Source organism: Giraffa tippelskirchi, chromosome 8 (genome assembly GCF_054371585.1).
Source record: "Giraffa tippelskirchi isolate mGirTip1 chromosome 8, T2T-mGirTip1v1.2.pri, whole genome shotgun sequence".
NCBI lineage: Eukaryota > Metazoa > Chordata > Mammalia > Artiodactyla > Giraffidae > Giraffa > Giraffa tippelskirchi.
In genome coordinates, this window is record NC_137282.1 from 104236477 (window position 1) to 104261464 (window position 24988).

Consider the following 24988-nt stretch of genomic DNA (forward strand, 5'->3'; position numbering starts at 1 on the left):
TGGGAAATTGGTCAACCACCTGTAAAAGAATGAAACTAGAACACTTTCTAACATCATAAACAAAAATAAACTCAAAATGGATTAAAGATATAAATGTAAGACCAGAAACTATAAAACTCCTAGAGGAAAACATTGGCAGAACACTCTCTGACATAAATCACAGCAAGATACTCTATGACCCACCTCCCAGAGTAATGGAAATAAAAGCAAAAATAAACAAATGTGATCTAATTAAACTTAAAAGCTTTTGCACAACTAAGGAAACTATAAGCAAAGTGAAAAGGCAGCCTTCAAAATGGGAGAAAATAAAAGCAAACAAAACCACTGACAAAGAATTAATCTCCAAAATATACAAGCAGCTCATGCAGCTCAATACCAGAAAAATAAACGACCCAATAAAAAATGGGCCAAAGAACTAAACAGACATTTCTCCAAAGGAGACATACAGATGGCTAACAAACACATGAAAAGATGCTCAACATCACTCATTATCAGAGAATGCAAACCAAAACCACAATATGGTACCATCTCACGCCAGTCAGAATGGCTGCCATCAAAAAGTCTACTAACAATAAATGCTGGAGAAGGTGTGGAGAAAAGGGAACCCTCTTACACTGTTAGTGGGAATGCAAACTAGTACAGCCACTATGGAGAACACCTTTGAGTAGGTTCTAATGAGGTGGATGAAACTGGAGCTTATGATACAGAGTAAAGTTAGAAAAGAAAATACCAATACAGTATATTAACACATATATATGGAATTTAGAAAGATGGTAATGATGACCCTATATGCAAGACAGCAAAAAAAGACACAGATGTGAAGAACAGACTTTTGGACTCTGTGGGAGAAGGTGAAGGTGGGATGATTTGAGAGAATAGCATTGAAACATGAATATTACCATATGTGAAATAGATGACCAGTCCAGGTTCCATGCATGAGACAAAGTGCTCAGGGCTGGTGCACTGGGACAACCCAGAGGGATGGGATGGGGAGGGAGGTGGGAGGAGGTTTCAGGATGGGGGGACACATGTACACCAGTGGCTGATTCATGTCAATGTATGGCAAAAACTACCATAATACTGTAAAGTAATTAACCTCCACTTAAAATAATTTTTTTTAAAAAGCGTACAACTCTGTCATTTTACTGTATTCACAAAATGGTCCAGAATATTTTCATCATCATAGCAAAAGAAACTTTGTACCCATGAGCAGTCACTCTGCATTTCTTCTTAGCCCTATGCAACACCTAATCTATGATTTGTTTCTGTATTTTCTTTTATTCTGGACATTTCGTATAAATGGAACCATATAATATATATGTATGCATGTATATACATACACACACACGCACACACACACAGCCTTTCTGTTTGACTTCTTTCACATAATATAATGCCTTCAATGTTCATTAATACTGCACCATGAAACATTTCTTCATCCCTTTTTATAACTGAATAATATAACAATGAATGGATATACTACATTGTAGCTTTCATTGATCTGTTGGATTTTGGGATATTGTATCCTCTTTTTGGCTATTATGAATAATGTTGTTATTAGTGATTGTGGACAAGTTTCTGTGTGGGCATTAAATTTTCAATTTTTTTAGATTTATGCCTAGGAATGGAATTACTGAATCATACAGTAATTCTACATTTAACCCTTGAATAATTGCCACATTGTTTTCTTTCCAACAAATTCAAACTGTTTTCCAAAATGACTATACCACTGTGCATTTGTATCAGCAATACATGAGAGTTCCAATTTCTCCACACTATCACCAAAACTTGTTATTCTATCATTTTGATTACAATCATCCTAGTGGGGTGAAGTCCTTTCTAATTGTAGTTTGATTTGCTTTTCCCTAATGACCAAGGATGCTGAACATCTTTTCATGTGCTTGTTGGCCATTTGCATATCTTCTCTGAAGAAATGTCTATTGAATATTTTACCCAATTCTTAATTGAATTCTAGTGTAAAATTTCAATATTATTTAAAGAACAAAAGATTACAGCTGAAGATAATAGTAAGGAAGAATAATTAAAGGATACAATATCAATAGGTTATTATTAAAAAAAAAACAAATTTCCTCTAAATAAGCATCAAAGAAGTCAGATGAGTTAATGAATTAAAGATAAAATCCTGTTTAGGTTCTGCAATTTTCCGAATAGTAATACAGTCAAATTTGGATAAACTCCTACTAAAATGTAGTTATCGGTAACTGGTCTTTAATATTAAAAAGAATTATCTTAGTTTCCTTTGAAAGTGAAGTGAAAGTGTTAGTCACTCAGTTGTGTCCGACTCTTTGTGACCCCATGGACTGTATCTCGCTAGGCTCCTCTGTCCATGGAATTCTCCAGGCAAGAATACTGGAGTGAGCTGCCATTTTCTTCTCCACAGGCTCTTCTGCATGCAGGAATCAAACCCAAGTCTCCTGCATTGCAGTCAGACTCTTTACCATCTGAGCCAAAAGGAAAGCCGTTATTTGCTTTTAATACCTGTAAATTGGCATTTTAGATTTAAATCTTTGATAATCTCTTTTGACTTTTATGTTCTCTTAAACCAAACTCAAAAGAATGTTTTAACCAAGGTTTAATATCAGATATAGAACAGTGGTTACAAATTCATTTTCTATAAGATAAAAAAGCATTTTAGAAATTCATTACCAATCTTTCATCCAATGTAACACTTTCTTTCTGGTCTCCTCACCCTAATATCACCTTCAAGAGTCCATCCATCCAATCAGTCAGTCCCACCAGTCCTCACAAAATTCTTCCACATAAATTTCTCAGGGTCTATGACTTGTCTCCCTCATTATTACCCTCATTCTCCCACAAATGTGATGATACTAAAAACTCATCAATGTAAAACTGTCCAACTGTTCTTTATCTTCCTTTCTATCTTAAGTGCCCTGTGTCTTTTTTAGCCTCTAAATCTTAATCCCACTATATATGGGCCTTGTTCTCTGAGCTCTGTTCCTTAATAATTTCTGAAGCTCCAGCAGAGCCCTCACTAGGATTCAACACATTTACAACGCTGATTTATAAGTAAATCTTTAAAAAGTAATTTAAAAGCCAACATGCAACATTATATGAATTCTCAAAGCGTCTTCTTCATATCAGTGTCCACTCTTTATCATTGCAGTCATAAAATCATTTAAGTAAGTCAAAAGTTTTAAAAGTCACATTTTCCCCATAATATCAGCTAGAATTGGTTCAGAATTTGTTTGGAAGTAGTTGTGATCTGCACAGTAAGCTTAGCTCCATTTTTCCTGACGTTCAGCTCTAACGTTGTGTGATCCTGTCAGGAGAGAAATGGGATGAACTAGCCAAAAACTCAAAGTAGGCTTATAATGAGAATGAGGAAGAGAAAACTTTCCAATATGGCAGAGGAATAGGAGGACATGGAGTTCATTTCCCTACACACACATCAAGAAAACATCTACAAACCAAACAATTCTCACAGAGCACTTTGTGAGAACAATTCTCACTAGCAGAGGGCCTCAGACACTTAAAAGGACTAAAAAGATCCCCACGTAACTGAGTAGAATCAAAGAAAGAAGAAAGGAAAAGGAAGAGGAGAGGAAGTAGCACAGAACCTGCTCCCCTGGCATAGCACTGAAGGTGAGGAAAGGTTCCTGCATCTGGGGAAGTTTCTTAACCAGCAGGGAGATCAGATGGGACAGAAGGGGAACTTCAGGGGCTCAATAGAAAAGAGAGCTTATTGACAGCACAAATATATATTTAGTATACAAAAAAAAAAAAACCCAAAGTTTAAATTAAAAGTATATAGATAGCCAAATACACCTAAGTGGCAGGTATAAGTCAAAATGCCAATATGACTCAGAATAATATTTGAAAACAAATTTTTTTTCTTTAACATAAAGCTATACTCCTAGGGTAAAAATGGTAAGTTTTGAAAATGAGAAAATATAACTAGCCAAAATTCTAGTCACAATTCAGTTAATACATGAATTTTTATTACAAAACTTCTCTTGCTCTAAGAAATTATTTATGAAAAGGGAGGGACTTCCCTGGTGGTCTAGTGGTTAAGAATCTGCCTCCCAATGCAGGGGAAATGGGTTTGACCCCTGGTCTGGGAAGATCCCACTTGCGTGGGGCAACAAAGCTCATGCATCACAACTACTGAAGCTCACGTGCCCTAGAGCCCATGCTCCTCAACAAGAGAAGCCACTGCAATGAGAAACCTGCGCATTGCAACCAAGAGTAGCTCCCACTCAGCACACTAGATAAAGCCCATGAAGCAACGAAGATGCAGAGTCAATAAATAAATAAAATTTAAAGGAAAAAGGAGTTATTTATAACAAGGAATTGTAATATAAAAAGTGTACTTCAGAAGTTCAAAAATCATGATCTGAAAGTCATTTTAATCACTGTCTTTATTCCCAGTGGTCCCAAAGAGTTGGATATGACTGACCGACTATTTCCTATAGACAGTGTCAGTTACAAATTGGCACTTCCCATGGGCACTTGCCGTCCCCCTCTACAAGGATTACATCAAGTGCTGCTGCAGTTGCTGACCTCCACCATTCCCTGAAAGAAGTGCAGGGTAAAAGCAGAAATGAGGCACTCTGTACTTGGGGGTGGGTGAGTATGGGTGGCAAAACAGGTCTTCAGATAATTATATATTTGCAGGAGCAGTTTTATGAGCCCAACTTTTATATGTCCTCATATTTAGAAAAGCACTAAAATCTTTCATGGTGATTACTATTCCTCGTGACTAGCAAAAAATTTCACGAGACTAGCCGAAACTTTTTGTAAAAATGTGTGCTTGATTGCATGTATTCCCATTTCACTAAAATCAAATACATACTGATCTTGCCCCCTGCCTCTTTGAAGCAGGTTCGCAGAGCTATCAGAGGAGCTGTCTTCTAGACTGCAGTCCTAATTTAGCCCCAAATAAAACATAACTCGCAACTCTCACATTGTTCATTTTTTTTAAAGTCGACGAAAAAGGTTCACTAAGCACACAGTAAGTGTTACTATTTTTAGTCATTTTCATTAAATAAACATTCAGCATAAAGAATATAATCATTATTCTTCTACAAACTCTATGGAAAAGTAAAAGTACTTACACGCCAAAGGAAGAAAGCTAGAGAGAAACAAAGGGTTTCAAGGACTACTTGCCCAATAAGCACTGAAATGGCTTATTAATTTACATGCTGTACCCACATTGGGTGAAAGTGAAAGAGGAGAGTGAAAAAGCTGGCTTAAAACTCAACATTCAGAAAACTAAGATCATGGCATCCAGTCACATCACTTAACAGAAAAAAGAAGGGGAAACAATGGAGACAGTGAGAAACTTTATTTTCTTGGGCTCCAAAATCACTGCAGATGGTGACTGCAGCAAAAATTAATAGACGCTTGCTCCTTGGAAGAAAAGCTATGACAAACCTAGACAGTGTATTAAAGAGCAGAGACATTACTTTGCCTACAAAGGTCCATCTAGTCAAAGCTATGGTTTTCAGTAGTCATGTATGGATGTTGGACCATTAAGACAGCTGAGCGCTGAAGAACTGATGCTTTTGAACTGTGGTGTTGGAGAAGACTCTTGGAAGTCCCTTGGACTGCAAGGAGATCCAACCAGTCCATCCTAAAGGAGATCAGTCCTGGGTGTTCATTGGAAGGACTGATGCTGAAGCTGAAGCTCCAAAATTTTGGCTACCTGATGTGAAGAGCTGACTCATTAGAAAAGACCCCAATGCTGGGAAAGATTGAAGGCAGGAGGAAAAGGGGACGACAGAGGATGAGATGGTTGGATGGCATCACCAACTTGATGGACAAGAGTTTGAGCAAGTCCTGGGAGTTGGTGATGGACAGGGAAGCCTGGCTTGCTGCAGTACAAGAGGTCACAAAGAGTGAGACACGACTGATTGAATGAACTGAACAGAATTGAATCTTCATTGTAGATAATGTTACTTGTCATTTTCTGAAAATTATTAACATATTTTACATATTTGAACTTTCCTAAGGACCATGTTACACACCAAAGTACTTTACTAGCAATCCTGATGATTTTCTAGAGTTTACCTGGCAGAAATCCAAAGGAATGCTCTGTCTATACTGAATTGACCTTTGCACAAACAGTAGGAAATCAAAGCTTTCTTTCTAACTAGAGTAGGTATCATAACCAAGTACTTAAGAAAAAAATTGAGGAAGTGAAAAATTGTCATTGGAAGGAATAGAGTCAGTGGGAAATAAAAATAAATTTATTATATACATAATATCATTTACCATCATACCACTGAATGATTAATCAGAATTAACCAACCCTAAGTAATAAGACAAAATTAAAATTAAATCATTAAATTGGATGCGTTTTTTTAAAAAGTCAATAAATGGAAGGCTAGTAATACATCTGACATAGAAAATACACAATAATTCTATTTAAATAATCAAGATTTTATAAACAAAATTGTAAACTACTACATACTATGCACTCCAATCATGTTTGATTTTATAGGCAGTATTTTAAGAAAGTAGACATTTTAATAACTGTTTACTCAATGATAGTTTCTATGAAGTCACAAAACTATACTTAATATTAACTTATCTCAAATTTAACAAATTTTGTCTATTCCATATACTCCGTTATCAATATCACTTGAAGTGAAGTGAAAGTTGCTCAGTCGTGTCTCACTGTTTACAACCCCACGGAATATACAGTCCATGGAATTCTCCAGACCAGAATACTGTAGTGGGTAACTGTTCCCTTCTCCATGGGATCTTTCCAACCCAGGGGTCAAACCCAGGTCTCCCGCATGGCAGGTGGATTCTTTACCAGTGAAGCCACTAGGGAAGCCACTAGCTGAAGCCCTAACTTCAGCTATCGTTATCAACATTTGTTCTGTATTTCTGAAAGATTTAAGTATATTATCTTTGCAAAAAGGAAGTGGAAAATTAAAAATTAACCATGTCTGGGACTTCCTCGATGGTCCAGTGTTTAAGAATCCACCTTGCGATGCAGGGGACATGGGTTCAATCCCCAGTGTGGGAACTAAGATCCCACATGCCTCAGGGCAACTAACCCCTGTGCCACAATGGAGAGCGAGCCTGTGGCAGCTACCAAACAAAACAAACAAAAAAATTAACCACCTCTGAAAGGACTGAGACAAGAGATTGAAAACTGGGATTGGTACAAAAATCTGTACACAAAAAATTAGGTATTTCTACAAGTCTAGAAAATAGCCCTAACCTCCAGTTTTGTTATCTGAAGAAACAAAAATAGAGAGGCTCAGTTTCAAGCATATCTTACTCAGTGGAAGGCAAAGGTAAAGCCTAAGGCTAAAAAAATGAGAATGTACATACATGGAACCTTTCTACACCTTCATCCATCTTGCTTTCAGAACATGTGCAAATGAGCAGGAAACTCTTGGTTATTTTCTGGAGAAAAAGAATGATCTCAGGAAAAAGCCCCCAAAACACTGACACTTTTACTCCCACGCACAAAAAAACTCAAACAACTTGAAATCACCTTAAGGAAGCCCTCCTCAACAAGCCCTACCCAATGTAAATAAGGTTCCCAATTAGCATTTTTTCAATATAAACAGACAGCTAAGGGTGCTCCTAGAAAGAAAAAGCACAAATAAGTGAGAAAAGAGTGAATGTGCTTGTACTTATAGCAAATATCCTCATAGAAGCTAAACTCTTTACCACTTCTTTTACTTGCTAGTGTTTATTATTTGCATGTGCTGTTTCCTTTGCCTAAAACATATATATGCCCTTGTCATTTCCTCCTCTAGTAGGCTTCATCCTTCAGAACTTTTAAATCAAGTCACCTTATTAAAGAGATTTTTCATAGTTTATATTATATATATATATCACACACGCATTTCTTTGTTTACTTATTTATAATCTATTTCCCTCTGTAGAATATAAGCTGTGCCCAGATTTTTATCTCAGTCTCTGTGATCTCAACAATTTACACACAGTAGGCACTCCATAAATGCTGAATATATGTTAATGTTGTAGAATGTCTTAGTGAATGAATAAATGCAGCTTTAAGATATTTCTTAGAAGAGATAACAATTTCTGTAACTTCAAGATTATTTTTAAATTGTTTACTTATTTCTTTTTCCACTGCAGCCCTACAGAGCCCAATAAACATCTCTTCTTAGTTTTTGCTTTCTCAATTACCCTTTGTCATTAGTAAAATGGAAAAAGTTTATTTTTGAAGAAACTTTTGAAAAGTTACTGTATTATTTCAAGTGTTTATTTTAGGCCCCTAAACTCATTTGGAATTTAAACCCAAAACTTCAGAGAAATGGACCAGGTTGGCAGGATCCCCTGAATACATCATTTACCTTTACAGAACCATAATTCATCTTCTTTCATCTTAATAGTGTTTTTAAGTTTGTATGTTTTGCTAATATAGCTCGTGACATACATAAACTATGAGGAGGCAGGAACAAAGATATGAGAGATTAGCAAACAAAAAAATATCAATTTAAAGCAAGGAAATATACTACAATATTGTAATGTAATTAGCCCCCAACTAAAATAAATAAATTTATTTAAAAAAAGAATAAAGCAAGGAAATAGAGGAAAGGCTTGAAAATTCTGTAATTGCTAAATATATATTAATTTCCCAGTATCAAGTTATAATTTCTCAATATTAGTTCCCTAATTGGAACCTCATTCACTTTTAATGACATGAAAAAATACTATTATTGCCATTCAGGGACAACCTGAAATAAGAAAAGCTGCAGAAAGAGCAGGTTTAAAGGAAAGACTGGGAATCTGATTTAGTTTGAGATAACATGAGATGTCAACTATGCAGCTGGATAAAAAAAATACAGAGTTTAGGGGAGGGACCCAGCTGATGATGTATATTTAAATATATTGTGCTTTATTGACTATGCCAAAGCCTTTGACTGTGTGGATCACAATAAACTGTGGAAAATTCTGAAAGAGATGGGAATACCAGACCATCTGACCTGTCTCTTGAGAAACCTGTATGCAGGTCAGGAAGCAACAGTTAGAACTATACATGGAACAACAGACTGGTTCCAAATAGGAAAAGGAGTACGTCACGGCTGTATATTGTCACCCTGCTTATTTAACTTATATGCAGAGTACATCATGAGAAACGCTGGGCTGGAAAAACACAAGCTGGAATCAAGATTGCCAGGAGAAATATCAATAACCTCAGATATGCAGATGACACCACCCTTCTGGCAGAAAGCGAAGAAGAACTAAAGAGCCTCTTGATGAACGTGAAAGAGGAGAGTGAAAAAATTGGCTTAAAGCTCAACGTCCAGAAAAATAAGATCATGGCATCTGGTCCCATCACTTCATGGGAAATAGATGGGGAAACAGTAGAAACAGTGTCAGACTTTATTTTTTTGGGCTCCAAAATCACTGCTGATGGTGATAGCAGCCATGAAATTAAAAGACGCTTACTCCTTGGAAGGAAAGTTATGACCAACCTAGATAGCATATTTAAAAGCAGAGACATTACTTTGCTAACAAAGGTCCGTATAGTCAAGGCTATGGTTTTTGCAGTGGTCATGTATGGATGTGAGAGTTGGATGGTGAAGAAAGCTGAGCGCCAAAGAATTGATGCTTTTGAACTGTGGTGTTGGAGAAGACTCTTGAGAGTCCCTTGGACTGCAAGAAGATCCAACCAGTCCATCCTAAAGGAGATCAGTCCTGGGTGTTCACTGGAAGGACTGATGTTGAAGCTGAAACTCCAATACTTTGGCCACCTCATGCGAAGAGTTGACTCATTGGAAAAGACCTTAATGCTGGGAAGGACTGGGGGCAGGAGGAGAAGGGGATGACAGAGGATGAGATGGTTGGATGGGATTGCCGACTCGATGGACATGGGTTTGGGTAGACTCCAGGAGTTGGTGGTGGACAGGGAGGCCTGGCGTGCTGTGATTCATGGGATCGCAAGGAGTCGGACACGACTGAGCGACTGAACTGAACTGAACTGAAATATATATTTAAATATAAATGGTGCTTAAAACTGTATAGACATACCTAACCCTGTAGATGGTACTTAAAATCATGAAAAAAAAAATCATTAAAAGTAAATGTAAGCTGAGAAGAGATTGTGAGAAAATTGGTAAAAGATGTAAACACTACTTTTTGTTATTCTAGAAAAACTTTTCAGAATTATTTCTACCAATATTTCTTTAACATAAACCTATTATTAGGGTGCTGAGAATTTATGAAATGAGAAAGATATCATTTATAGGGATGCTGATTTTTGATAACTTTTGGGGGAGTGGATAAAAAAGATAACGCCAATTTAGTAATTATTGTCCCCAAAGAATCCAGTGTAAAATTACCAAGAAAGAAGAAGAATCTATTGTAAACTTCAAGTGGAGTTTTCCCCCTTTTTAAGCCCCAAATCTCTTTTTTCTCTCCTTTACCCTTTTACATCACTCATCAAGAAGTCCTCATCTTCCAACACCAAAACTCAAAGATTTTTGCCTGGCATCCAATTCTTCAGGATAACAAGAAAAAGGAAAGTGAAATGCTAATTCAAATGGTTCTAAAAAGCCTTTCCAAACTGGCGAGAAAAGAGGCATTGAATTTTTTTTCTACCCATTTTTCACTGCTTTGCATATATTAGCACTTAAGTCTCTCTCTCTCTCTCTCTCTCTCACACACACACACACACACACACACACACACACACACACAAAATCTATCCTCATACCCCTTCCAGGGACATATTTTGAATTTGCTTATGTCACTTTTCTGCTTAAATTTCTACAGTATCATCCATTATGTAAAGAAAATAGAAGCTAATTCTTTTTCTTCTCAAAACCTGATTGTATCTAACGTACTGTTAGTAACAGCTCCAAATTATTACTATGCCTCCCTACAAGGTACCACCTAGTTAAAAGGATAATATGAAAACATTTCGAAGAATTTTGTCAATACATTCTACAATTTAGATGAAATATATTTCCTGAAAGACTGAAACTACCAAATCACATTGAATAAGATAACCTTAATAGCCCCATTTCTCAGGGACGTCTCTGGTGCTCCAGTGGTTAAGAATCCACCTTCCAATGAAGGGGACAAAGGCTTGATCCTTAGTCAGGGAACTAAGAGCTCATATGCCTTGAAGAAAAGATCCCATGTGCTACAACTAAGACCAGATGCAGCCAAGTAAATAAATAAACAAATATATGTGTATTTTTTTAAAAGTCCCTATATTTCTGAAAGATTTGAATTGGTAGTTAAAAATTACCCCACAGAGAAAATTCCAGGTCCAGAGAGCTTCATTTATGAATTCTATAAAACATTTACAGTAAAACAATATTGATTCTATGTGAGTTATTGTAGAAAGTTGAAAAGGAAACAATGTTCTCTAACTCACACTGTGAGGTCAACATTACCCTCTTAAGACCAAAACCAGATAAAGACATTATTAACAAACACTACAGGACAATATCCCTCAAACATGCGTGTGTGCGTGCTAAGTTGCTTCAGTTGTGTGCAACTCTTTGAGACACTATGGACTATAACCCAGCAGGCTCCTCTGTCCATGGGATTCTCCAGGCAAGAACACTAGAGTGGGTTGCTGTGCCTGCAGCTTCTGCACTGCAGGTGGACTTTTTACCACTGAGCCACTTGGGAAGCCCATCCGTCATACCATGTGGGAAGCTCATTTTGCACATAGATGCAAAAAACTATAAATTGTGGAAAATCTTATCTAATGGTATACTAAAACAATTACATATATCATGACCAAATTGGGCTTATCTCAGAAACTTAAGTTGATATAATGTTCTAAGCCAATCAGTGCAATTCACTGTATTAAGCTAAAGGATGAAAAACCATATATATAATCATCCCAATAGATACAGAAAAGGCATTTGACAAAATCCAACATCCATTCCTGATAAAAACTCTCAGAGAACTAGGTACAGAAGGGAACTTTGCTAGACTGACTGAAGGGCATTTACAATAACCCTACAGCTAACATCACACTTAATAATGAAAGATGATATGCTTTCCCACTAAGATCAAGAAGGAACAAGACAATGTCTGCTTTTGCCACTGTGGGGAGACAGCAAATTAGCCAAGATGGCATGTTTAGGCTCTCACGCTCCACGTTTTGTATATAATGACTATGTAACAGCTGAGATCATTCACAGCACTGAGCATGAGTGTCACAAGGTACTCCCTCGGACACAGGCTACTTCTGTTATATGGGCTCCACCTAAAAAGCGGCAGCATTACTGCTGCATCATGACTGTGTCCATTGGGTCAGCCACGAGAGGAGAGAAGACAGCGTGTCTACCGATATGGCTGCTATGTCAGCCAGGAAAGAACACTGTTATGGCTGCTGTGTCAGCCAGAAGAGAACAAATGTGTCTGCAGTTCCTACAGCTCCTCGAATTTTCTTCGAGTCTCTCAGATCACGCCTTGCCTACCATAGGTTCAGCAAACAGTGCACACAATGAGATACAGCAAGACAACCGGCGCTGCAATACAGCCACCTTTATTCCACATTGTACTAGAGAGTATAGCCAGTGAAACAGGCAAAAAAAAAAATCTTTCATGATTAAAAGAGGAAATTAAAACTATCTCTAATCACAAAAATCATTATCATCTTTGTAGAAAATACCACTGGAATCTTAAGGACAAGAGGTGTGAAAACACTGAAAACCATAGAACATTCCTGAGAAATTAAAGACCTAAAGAAATGGAAAAATATACCCTGGCTGTAGGTAGGAAGAAGTCTCATTATTAAGATATCACGAGGTCCAGGTCAAATCTAAGAGAAGGTGATTGTACAAAGTCATGAACATCAGGAGGCAGAGATAGCTGGGGACCATCTTAGAAGACCGCCTACCACGGGCACCAATATTAGTAAAGTATCTCCATATTAATTTTTGTTGAATACTCTTGTAATTCCCCCAAAAGTACTCTGGAACCAAACTACCTGGTTTACATTCTGGGTCTTCTACCTAATATGTGAGCTTGCCAATCATTTAACTTCTCCATGCCTTAGCTTCCTCATCTATAAAATAGAGATAATGATAGAACCTATCTCATGCAGTTATTGAGAAGTTTAAATGATTAAATATAATTCTGTAAAGCACCAAGTATTTGGCACATAATAAAAAACTGCATAAATACATCCATACAAACTACATAAAAATTTACTTACTATTAAAGTGTTGATTATAACATACCCTTCTTAGATTTAACTATTTAATGATGCCCATTATAAATAAAACACAGTTTTAGGCAAGATGTATACAAAGACAATTTACTAAATTGCATGCTATTTAATCTTCATAGACTGAAGAAAAGGTATCTTATTTCCATTTTGTAACCAAAGTTTAACAAGCAAACATACATAACATCTGGGATGACCATAATCCTGTTTACCTGGTACTAGTTTTGTGCCTATTATTTAGCCAAAACTGTCAATGGTATCATTTTCACGCTTACAGTGTCCCAGATTGCACAAAAATTAGGGTCACACAAGTGTGTCATAATCCTCAAATGGAATGGAAACTGAATCTAGATAAACACATCTACATAAGGGACAAACAAGCCAGGGATAAAGAAAAAAGAAAAAAAAAAACCCACCTGAAAACGGAAGAAGGAAGGTAGACAGCAAGACAGGTAAGAATGGTAGAGCCAGGGTGGTAAGAGAATAATAAATGCTTCAAAATGTCAAAATAAAAAATCAATATACCTACAACCTGAAATCAAGATTCCTTTTTTGCCTGTAAACACAGCATATTCTTAAAAGCTTAACAATACTTCATAAAAAATTTAACTGGCATTTCCTTAAGGATTAAAAAAAATCCATAAATGAATACCAAATAAATATTAAGGTACCATATTTAATTTCCCTTTCCTCTGTTTTTAATATATAATCAAAAAGTCTATATATAATTCTGAAAGTCTTTAAAATTTTTTTTGATTTATTTAAATCTATATGCTACAGGCCAAGTTTTAGCAAGAAACCATTTTTATAGCTATTTTTAATCTCCCACTTGAAAACATTAGTTGACTATGGAAATTCTAATCCCTTTAAAACCCAGCAGCATCAAAGTAAATAGTCATGATCTCTTAAGAGGATAAATATGCTGATTTTAATTAAAGACTAAATTATGTCACTTGGTGTATAATTTTTGCATCTGTACATTGAGTAATATTTATATATCCTGTGCATTTCATTAATGAAAAATTGAAAAGAAAGTATATATTTTGAACAAAAGCTTATTGACAGAGATACTCTTAAAAGAGCTGTACCTTGAATTTTCCAAGAATTTAAGATAATAGGAAAAAAAGTCCTGTTATGTGCTACTATGGGATGAATCTTGAAAACACCATGCAAAGTAAAAGAGTTCTTCAGTCGCTCAGTTGTGTCCCTTTGCAACCCCATGAACTGTAGCCTGCCAGGCTCCTCAGTCCATGTAATTTTCCAGGCAAGAATACTGAAGTGGGTTGCCACTTCCTATTCCAGGGGGTCTTCCCAACCCAAGGATCAAACCTGCGTCTTCTGCTTTGGAAGGTGGATTCCAGTAATTGTGGTTACTTATTTTAAAAAGCAAACATACTGAATGGCATGACTAGGCTTATTATGGTAGTCTAAAAACAGGCCAAGTACTAGCACTGCATTCTCCTCATGCTAACAATGGTCATTTAAAATAGTGACTATTAAACATGTGGGCTCCATACCTAACCCACAGAATCTCCACCCCAAATCCTAATGTTCTGTGTATCAAATATCCACCCTGTGTGTACTATGAAAGTTTTATTTATGCCAGTCACAAAAGACTATATATACACTGTCAGTTCAGTTCAGTCAGTCAGTCGTGTCTGACTCTTTGTGACTCCATGGACTGCAGCACACCTAGCCTCCCTGTCCATCACCAACTCCCAGAGCTTGCTCAAACTCATGTCCATTGAGTCAGTGGTGCCATCCAACCATCTCTTCCTCTGTTGTCCCCTTCTCCTCCTGCTTTCAATCTTTCCCAGCATTAGGGTCTTTTCCAATGAGTCAGTTCTTCTCATCAGGTGGCCAACATATTGAAGTTTCAGCTTCAGCATCAGTCCTTCCAATGAATATTCAGGACTAATTTCCTTTAGGATGGACTGGCTGGATCTCCCTGCAGTTCAAGGGACTCTCAAGAGTCTTCTCCAACACCACAGTTCAAAAGTATCAATTCTTCGGCGCTTAACTTTCCTTATAGTCCAACTCTCACATCCACACATGACTACTGGAAAAACCATAGCTTTGACTAGACAGACCTTTGTTGGCAAAGAAATGTCTCTGCTTTTTAATATGCTGTCTAGGTTGGTCATAACTTTTCTTCCAAGGAGCAAGCATATTTTAATTTCATGGCTGCAGTCACCATCTATACTATACACTGTATGATTCCCTTTATATGAAAAGTTTATAATAAGCAAAGCTAAAGTAAATTACCACTTGCCTAAGGCTAGAGCTGGGGTGGGGAGGATGAAGGGAATGGGGAAAATGTTCTAAAATTATGTGATGGCTGTACAACCCTGTGAATATACTAAGACTACTGAATCATATACTTTAAATGGGTAAACTGTATAGTCTATGAAATACTATTTCAATAAAGCCATCACCAAAAGGGAAGAACTTAGATTATAATACCTATTCAAAATATATACCGTTAAATATATAATATCTTAAACATGCAAAATATGATTCTGATGCATGTTTAGGGGAGAAAACCATGAAATATATGCATTAGTTATGTTAATTTGCTCAAAACAATGTTGCAAGTACACTATATATCTCTAAATTTTCTACTTATTTTCAGACTATAAATAGATTTCTTGAATCTCTTTGACTCAAGATAAATTTAAAAATTGACTTTAAATTTATGGTGGATATTTCCTGACTTCATGTAGAAATATAAATAATTTTAACAAACTTTGTCAAATTGTAGAGTTTTACTCCTAAATAGCATTAATTAACAACTTTTCAATACCAATAATGATCATCTAAAATTTTTGTAGCAAGTGTAACATTTTGAGTGTACACACAGTTCTAAGTTATCTTCTTAAATTGTTTCTAGAATATCAAGTACAAACTATTAATCACTTCTTGAACTAATTATATCATGTCATACTCCATTATTTTGAAAGAGTTAATAAATGTCAGATTGATTTAGATGAGCACTAATAACTGTCAGATAATCCAAACAGATCTAGCCTATAGAAGCAAGCAATGTAAGTTACTACTATTCTAACTAAAAACAGATCACAAAAATGGAAGATAAGTTTCAATAATGCACCATTATTCAAAAAAGCATTACATGGTCATATTTTGACAAATTTACACCTATCTCTGGTATTCAAAACTAAAATGTCAGGTAGTTGATATACCATAGAGAAGTAATCAATGCAAGTATATCAGTTCAGAAAGTGACATGAAGCTGTTCTTTGATGTGGCATAATGTTAAGATTGAATAAAGAAAGGAGAGTTATATCAGCAAGATGGTGAAGTAGGAAATATCAACCTTCATCACCCAACAGACAACAATTAGATAGCAATCCACAAATGAAAATAGTCCTGAAAGGGCTTGAGTCTAATTAAGTCTAATTAAGAAACTACAGTAACATAATACGGCAAAAAATAAAGGGTAACTGCACAAAAGGCGGAGAAGGCAATGGCACCCCACTCCAGTACTCTTGCCTGGAAAATCCCATCGAAGGCGGAGCCTGGTGGGCTGTAGTCTATGGGGTCGCTAACAGTCGGACACGACTGAGCGACTTCACTTTCACTTTTCCCTTTCATGCATTGGACAAGGAAATGGCAACCCACTCCAGTGTTCTTGCCTGGAGAATCCCAGGGGCCAAGAAGCCTGGTGGGCTGCCGTCTATGGGGTCGCGCAGAGTCGGACACGACTGAAGCGACTTAGCAGCAGCAGCAGCAGCACAAAAAGGATCACTGGGGAGATCAGCTTACTGAAGATGTCTAAAGGCAACTAGGAACAAAGAGAAAGGTGGAAACTATCAGCCACAAGACTTAAGAGCCCTCACAACAGCTGCTCCCGAGGAGACTGGCAGTTTTAACCACGCAAGTAATTAAGTTATTGCTGTCACAGATCTTGGGGAAGGAGATGTCACTGTGCTTACCCCAAGAAAGAGCCACTATTATGCTGGCCTGGGAAAAGAACTTCCAGCACACCCCGGCCCTGAGCACATCCCAGACACTACAGTCATTGTTGCTCCCCTTGTTCCCACATGCCAGACCTGGATCTAGGGCCACTTTGTGGCACCCATGCACCAGACTCCAGCTCTGTCACGGGGCCACACATGACCACATCTCAAGACTTGGAGGCACTGTCACTTCCAGCAAGCCAGCACCTGGACCCAGATGCCACCACTGCTCTCTAAGTGCCATGCATCAGACTCCATCTACATGGCTAATTCACACACATCTACAACTCACACATCATTGCTCCTGTAGTACAGCCAGCACACCGACCCCAGAGCCACTGTCACTCTGCAAGCACTAGCATTCCAGTCCCCACTCCATGACTGCTCCACAGGTGCCCACACATCAGACACCAGCACTGGTGTAGGCTCTTCCAAGCCAGACCCAACACCAAGAGGAGTCCCTTGCACAATGATATCCCCTGTGAGAGAAAAAAAGATCAGCTTGTCTCCAGCAGCCTTTGCTGCTGATGGAGGGGTCTTGACCATTGGGGACTCCTGCAATCTTAACCAATGCTAACCTCAACTGATGAAGCTGGATGAAGACTACACCGCTGGGCCTTCTCCAGAACTAGAAATGATTTAGCTTTAAGGATACATATAGACTGAAAGGGAAGGGAGGAAAAAACATATAAAAGATATTTCATGTAAAGAGAAAAGATCAAGTCATATCGGGCAAAACAGACTTTTTAGTCAAAAGCTGAAAAAGAGACAAAGAAAGTCATCATATAATGATAGAGGGATCAATTTATCAAGAGTATTTAACTGAAATATATACATACTCCAAAATCAGAGCACCTTAACATATTAAGCAAATATTGGAAGATCAGAAGGCAGAAATAGGCAGCAATGCAATACTAGCAGGAATTTTAATATCTCACTTTCAACAATGGATATATATCAGTCCAGTTCAGTTCAGTCGCTCAGTCGTGTCCGACTCTTTGCGACCCCAGGAAACGCAGCATGCCAGGCCTCCCTGTCCACCACCAACTCCTGGAGTCTACCCAAACCCATGTCCATTGAGTCGCTGATGCCATCCAGCCATCTCATCCTCTGTCGTCCTCTTCTCCTCCTGCCCTCAATCCTTCCCAGCATTAGGGTCTTTTCCAATGAGTCAACTCTTTGCATGAGGTGGCCAAAGTATTGGAGTTTCAGCTTCAACATCAGTCCTTCCAATGAACACCCAGGACTGACCTCCTTTAGGATGGACTGGTTGGATCTCCTTGCAGTCCAAGGGACTCTCAAGAGTCTTCTCCAACACCGCAGTTCAAAAGCATCAATTCTTCGGCGCTCAGCTTTCTTCACCATCCAACTCTCACATCCATACATGACTACTGGAAAAACCATAGCCTTGACTAGATGGACCTTTGTTGGCAGAGTAATGTCTCTGCGTTTAAATATGCTATCTAGGTTGGGCATAACCTTCCTTCCAAGGAGTAAGTGTCTTTTAATTTCATGGCTGCTATCACCATCAGCAGTGATTTTGGAGCCCAAAAAAATAAAGTCTGACACTGCTTGCACTGTTTCCCCAGCTATTTCCCATGAGGTGATGGGACCAGATGCCATGATCTTAGTTTTCTGAATGTTGAGCTTTAAGCCAACTTTTTCACTCTCCTCTTTCACGTTCATCAAGAGGCTCTTTAGTTCTTCTTCGCTTTCTGCCAGAAGGGTGGTGTCATCTGCATATCTGAGGTTATTGATATTTCTCCTGGCAATCTTGATTCCAGCTTGTGTTTCTTCCAGCCCAGCGTTTCTCATGATATACTCTGCATATAAGTTAAATAGGCAGGGTGACAATATACAGCCGTGACGTACTCCTTTTCCTATTTGGAACCAGTCTGTTGGTCCATGTATAGTTCTAACTGTTGCTTCCTGACCTGCATACAGGTTTCTCAAGAGACAGGTCAGATGGTCTGGTAGTCCCATCTCTTTCAGAATTTTCCACAGTTTATTGTGATCCACACAGTCAAAGGTTTTGGCATAGTCAATAAAGCAGAAATAGATGTTTTTCTGGAACACTCTTGCTTTTTCAATGATCCACATGATGTTGGCAATTTGATTTCTGGTTCCTCTGCCTTTTCTAAAACTAGCTTGAACATGCAGAAATTCATGGTTCACGTATTGTTGAAGACTGGCTTGGAGAATTTTGAGCATTACTTTACTAGCATGTGAGATGAGTGCAATTGTGCAGTAGTTCGAGCATTCTTTGGCATTGCCTTTCTTTGAGATTGGAATGAAAACTGACCTTTTCCAGTCCTGTGGCCACTGCTGAGTTTTCCAAATTTGCTGGCATATGGAGTGCAGCACTTTCACAGCATCATCTTTCAGGATTTGAAATAACTCAATTGGAATTCCATCACCTCCACTAGCTTTGTAGTGATGCTTTCTAAGGCCCACTTGACTTCACATTCCAGGATGTCTGGCTCTAGGTGAGTAATCACATCATCGTGATTATCTAGGTCGTGAAGATATTTTTTGTACAGTTCTTCTGTGTATTCTTGCCACCTCTTCTTAATATCTTCTGCTTTTGTTAGGTCCACACCATTTCTGTCCTTTATCGAGCCCATCTTTGCATAAAATGTTCCCCTGGTATCTCTAATTTTCTTGAAAAGATCTCTAGTCTTTCCCATTCTGTTGTTTTCCTCTATTTCTTTGCATTGATTGTTTCGGAAGGCTTTCTTATCTCTCCTTGCTACTCTTTAGAACTCTGCATTCAGATGGGAATATCTTTCCTTTTCTCCTTTGCTTTTCACAGCTATTTGTAAGGCCTCCTCAGACAGCCATTTTGCTTTTTTGCATTTCTTTTCCATGGGAATGGTCTTGATCCCTGTCTCCTGTACAATGTCACGAACCTCTGTCCATAGCTCATCGGGCATTCTGTCTATCAGATCTAGTCCCTTAAATCTGTTTCTCACTTCCACTGTATAATCAGAAGGGATTTGATTTAGGTCATACCTGAATGGTCTAGTGGTTTTCCCTATTTTCTTCAATTTAAGTCTGAATTTGGCAATAAGGAATTCATGATCTGAGCCACAGTCAGATCTCGGTCTTGTTTTTGCTGACTGTATAGAGCTTCTCCATCTTTGGCTGCAGAGAATATAATCAATCTGATTTCGGTGTTGACCATCTGGTGATGGCCATGTGTAGAGTCTTCTCTTGTGTTGTTGGAAGAGGGTGTTTGTTATGACCAGTGAGTTCTCTTGGCAAAACTCTATTCGCCTTTGCCCTGCTTCATTCTGTACTCCAAGGCCAAATTTGCCTGTTACGCCAGGTGTTTCTTGACTTCCTACTTTTGCATCCAGTCCCCTATAATGAAAAGGGCATCTTTTTTGGGTGTTAGTTCTAATAGGTCTTAGAACTCTGGCGGCTGCAACGGACCGCGCAGAAGCGCGGCTGAGAGGAGCTACCCCACGACCGAGGCCGGGGGCAGCGGCCGAGAGGAGCCACCCCGAGCTGGAGGTCGGGGGCGTCGGCCGAGAGGAGTTACCCCACGTCCAAGGAGCGGCGGCTGGGTAGGCACAGGAGGGCCGAGAGGAGTTACTCCACATTCAAGGTCAAGAGGCGCCGCCGTGGGTAGATAACCCTTGTCCAAGGTAAGGAGCAGCGGCTGCACTTTGCTGGAGCAGCCATGAAGATATACCCCATGTCCAAGGTAAGAGAAACCCAAGTAAGATGGTAGGTGTTGCGAGAGGGCATCAGAGGGCAGACACACTGAAACTACAATCACAGAAAACTAGCCCATCTAATCACACGGACCACAGCCTTGTCTATCTCAATGAAACTAAGCCATGCCGTGTGGGGCCACCCAAGACGGATGGGTCATGATGGAGAGGTCTGACAGAATGTGGTCCACTGGAGAAGGACATGGCAAACCACTTCAGTATTCTTGCCTTGAGAACCCCATGAACAGTATGAAAAGGCAAAAAGATAGGACACTGAAAGATGAACTCCCCAGGTCAGTAGGTGCCCAATATGCTACTGGAGATCACTGGAGAAATAACTCCAGAAAGAATGATGAGATGGAGCCAAAGCAAAAACAGTACCCAGCTGTGGATATGACTGGTGATAGAAGCAAAGTCCGATGCTGTAAAGAGCAATATTGCATAGGAACCTGGAATGTTAGGTCCATGAATCAAGGCAAATTAGAAGTGGTCAAACAGGAGATGGCAACAGTGAACATCGACACTCTAGGAATCAGCAAACTAAGATGGACTGGAATGGGTGAATTTAACTCAGATGACCATTTTATCTACTACTGTGGGCAGGAATCCCTTAGAAGAAATGGAGTAGCCATCATGGTCAACAAAAGAGTCCGAAATACAGTACTTGGATGCAATCTCAAAAACGACAGAATGATCTCTGTTCGTTTCCAAGGCAAACCATTCAGTATCACAGTAATCCAAGTCTATGCCCCGACCAGTAACGCTGAAGAAGCTGAACTTGAACGGTTCTATGAAGACCTACAAGACCTATTAGAACTAACACCCAAAAAAATGAAGAGATATATATATATATATCTCCACAAATATATATATCAGCTCAATGTATATGTATATCAAATCATCACATTGTACACTTTAAATATACGTAATTTTGCTTGTCAATTATACCTCAGTTTTTCTTGTTCATTTTGGACATGCTGCATAGCTTGTAGAATCTTAGTTCTTTCACCAGGGATTGAACCAAGGCCCTCCCAGTGAAAAGACCAAAGCTTAACCACTGGTGCATGCATGCTAAGTTGCTTCAGTCATGTCTGACTCTTTGTGACCTATACATGGGATTCTCTAGGCAAGAATACTGCAGTGGGTTGCCACGCCCTTCTCCAGGGGATCTTCTCAACCCATGGATCAAACTCACATCTCCTGCGTCTCCTACATTGGCAGGCAGGTTCTTTACCACTAGTATTATCTGGGAAGCCCTGCTAACCACTGGACTGCCAAGGAATTCTCAGCTTCAGTTTTTAAGAAAAAATGTTAGCTAAAGCTAGTTGAGGTATAAAAAATTTCACTATATATTATATTTACATATATGCTTACACACACAAAAAAGTATATAAGCATTTTTAAATATAAGTATATATTAATCATTTTTAATACGCTCTTTAGTGTTAATTCAGTATTGTTGATATCAGATAAAACAACAAAATTTCATTTTTTAATTTTCTTTATTTTCTTTCTGTCTACTTATGGTAGTCTGATAGTTTTGTACAGTGGCTTGTTTTAAATTTATATCAATAAAATATCATTTGATAAGAGGAGATAGATAACATTTTGAGTTTTTATACTTTTTTCCAAAGGTAACTATTATACCTATATAACTAGGTTCCAAATGTTTTTCTGATTAAAACATTTAAATCCCTAGAACAAAATTTGGCGTAGTACAGATAAACATATACATCAATTTTTCTCTGGAATTCTCAATGAACACATTATACATTCTCCCATACATTTCGAGCAAGCATAAATCACGATCTTACCTCCAAATGGTTGAATCACAATCCTCAACATGTCAGCAAATGAGTTACATGAAGCAATTTTCAAAGTTAACATAAAATCATCTATGGAAGTATCATAATTATTTTTATTAAAAGTGGCACTATGATATAAACATATATTCAATTTCACAAATCAAAAATATACAAGGGAGAGTCAAGAACTGGTAAAACTTCCAACCAATAAAAAACCTAAATAACAATCAGAAACTCATTTATATAAACCACTCTGTGGCCCTAATAAAGATAATTATAGACTTTTAATTGAGGTGAAAGTTATTTTGAGACTTTAGTAACAAATCAAAATGGCATTCTATGCTGTCCTAAAGGGCATTTTCCTAACCTTCATTATAAAACCAATCTAAAATGATATGATATATGAATTCTTTGTAGTATTGTCCTTTAAGTTCTGAGATCATTTCTAGTGCTTTCTGAACATTAGGAGGAAAATTTTAAAAGAAAATTTTGTGTTCAAATCTCAGAATTCAAACAGGCGCTCAAAGTAGCTTATAGAAGCAAAGAAGAGTTCTGCAGAGGACTGCAAAAATATCTGGGCCAATTCAGAGTAATAAGTCAGACAGTTGAATGCTGTAGCCAGTGTAAAGAAAGGGTGGCTAACTGCCCAGATGTATTTCCCTATTTGAATACTTATAATTTTGCACTCTTAGTATAACTCCTGTCATTTGATGGAAAAGTTAAAAATCTGAGAATTCCTTGGCAGTCCAGTGGTTAGGACTTTGTGCTTTCACTGTGGAGGGGCCAAGGTTCAACCCTCTGGTAGGGGAACTAAGATCCTACAAGCCATGCAGTGTGGCACAGTCAAGTAAATAAATAAATAGGTTTTTAAAAATGTTGAAAATCCAGCACAGATACAATAACAAAAATATGAATCATCAGGAGCCTTTTGGGGAGAGGTAGGGTTTATAAATATAAGTACTATGAGTATAGATGCCAATGCAATTATCTGTGATCATTCTGCTAAACATATATAATAGATATATTTCTCCAGTAATTTCATAGAAACCAATATATCACATACACCTTTATATAAAAGTTTCTATAACTGTTGGTGGGAATGCAAACTAGTACAGCCACTATGGAGAACAGTGTGGAGATTCCTTAAAAAATTGGGAATAGAATTGCCATATGACCCAGCAATCCCACTGCTGGGCATACACACCGAGGAAACCAGAATTGAAAGAGACGCATGTACCCCAATGTTCATCGCAGCACTGTTTACAATAGCCAGGACATGGAAGCAACCTAGATGTCCATCAGCAGACGAGTGGATAAGGAAGCTCTGGTACATATACACAATGGAATATTACTCAGCCATTAAAAAAAATACATTTGAATTGGTTCTATTGAGATGGATGAAACTGGAGCCCATTATACAGAGTGAAGTAAGCCAGAAAGAAAAACACCAATACAGTATACTAATGCGTATATATGGAATTTGAAAGATGGTAACGATAACCCTATATGCGAGACAGAATAAGAGACACAGATGCGTAGAACAGTCTTATGGACTCTGAGGGAGAAGGTGAGGGTGGGACGTTCTGGGAGAATAGCATTGAAACATGTATATTATCATATGTGAAACAGAACACCATTCCATGTTCAATGCATGAGACAAATGCTCAGGGCTGGGGCAATGGGATGATCCAGAGGGATGGGATGGGGAGGGAGGTGGGAGGGGGGTTCAGGATGGGGAACACATGTAAACCCATGGCCGATTCATGTCAATGTATGGCAAAAACTACTACAATGTTGTAAAGTAATTAGCCCCCAACTAAAATAAATAAATTTATTTAAAAAAAAAAAGTTTCTATAAAAAACTTTTTTGGTTTACAATGTGAGGTAGATGAAGTCAATTGTAAGCATAAAAAAACGTGAAATCAGAAACTTGACAACTCTGTTAACAGGAATATTTTTCAAAAAGCTAAAGTCACATTATCATACCGGGCCTCACAGTTCTGATCCTACATACTTCATACCCCGCCCCGCCCCCCCCACCCATAGAGTCTAATGTGGAGTCAGTGGGCATACCACAGATGATATTTATGTTAAACACGGCCTTGCAAATTTAAAAAAAAGTAATCCACTTTCCAAGATAGAATAATGCTTCCATTTTGCTTATTTGTCTATTTGTTATAACTTATTTTGTTTTCATTTTTAAATACTAATAAGAGATCAAAAGAAAAGCATCTTTAGTTGATTTAAGTATGGTTCTAACCAACCATAATCAAAGTATTACAAAACAGACAGACAGCCAAGTATAAACAAAGATAG

General features: G+C 38.0%; 1 protein-coding gene across 6 annotated transcripts in view; it reads right to left on the reverse strand.

Annotated features, from left to right (window-relative positions):
* ADAMTS6 (ADAM metallopeptidase with thrombospondin type 1 motif 6) overlaps nucleotides 1-24988 on the reverse strand; it is a 278314-nt gene that overhangs the window by 230800 nt on the left and 22526 nt on the right. The window lies entirely within an intron of this gene.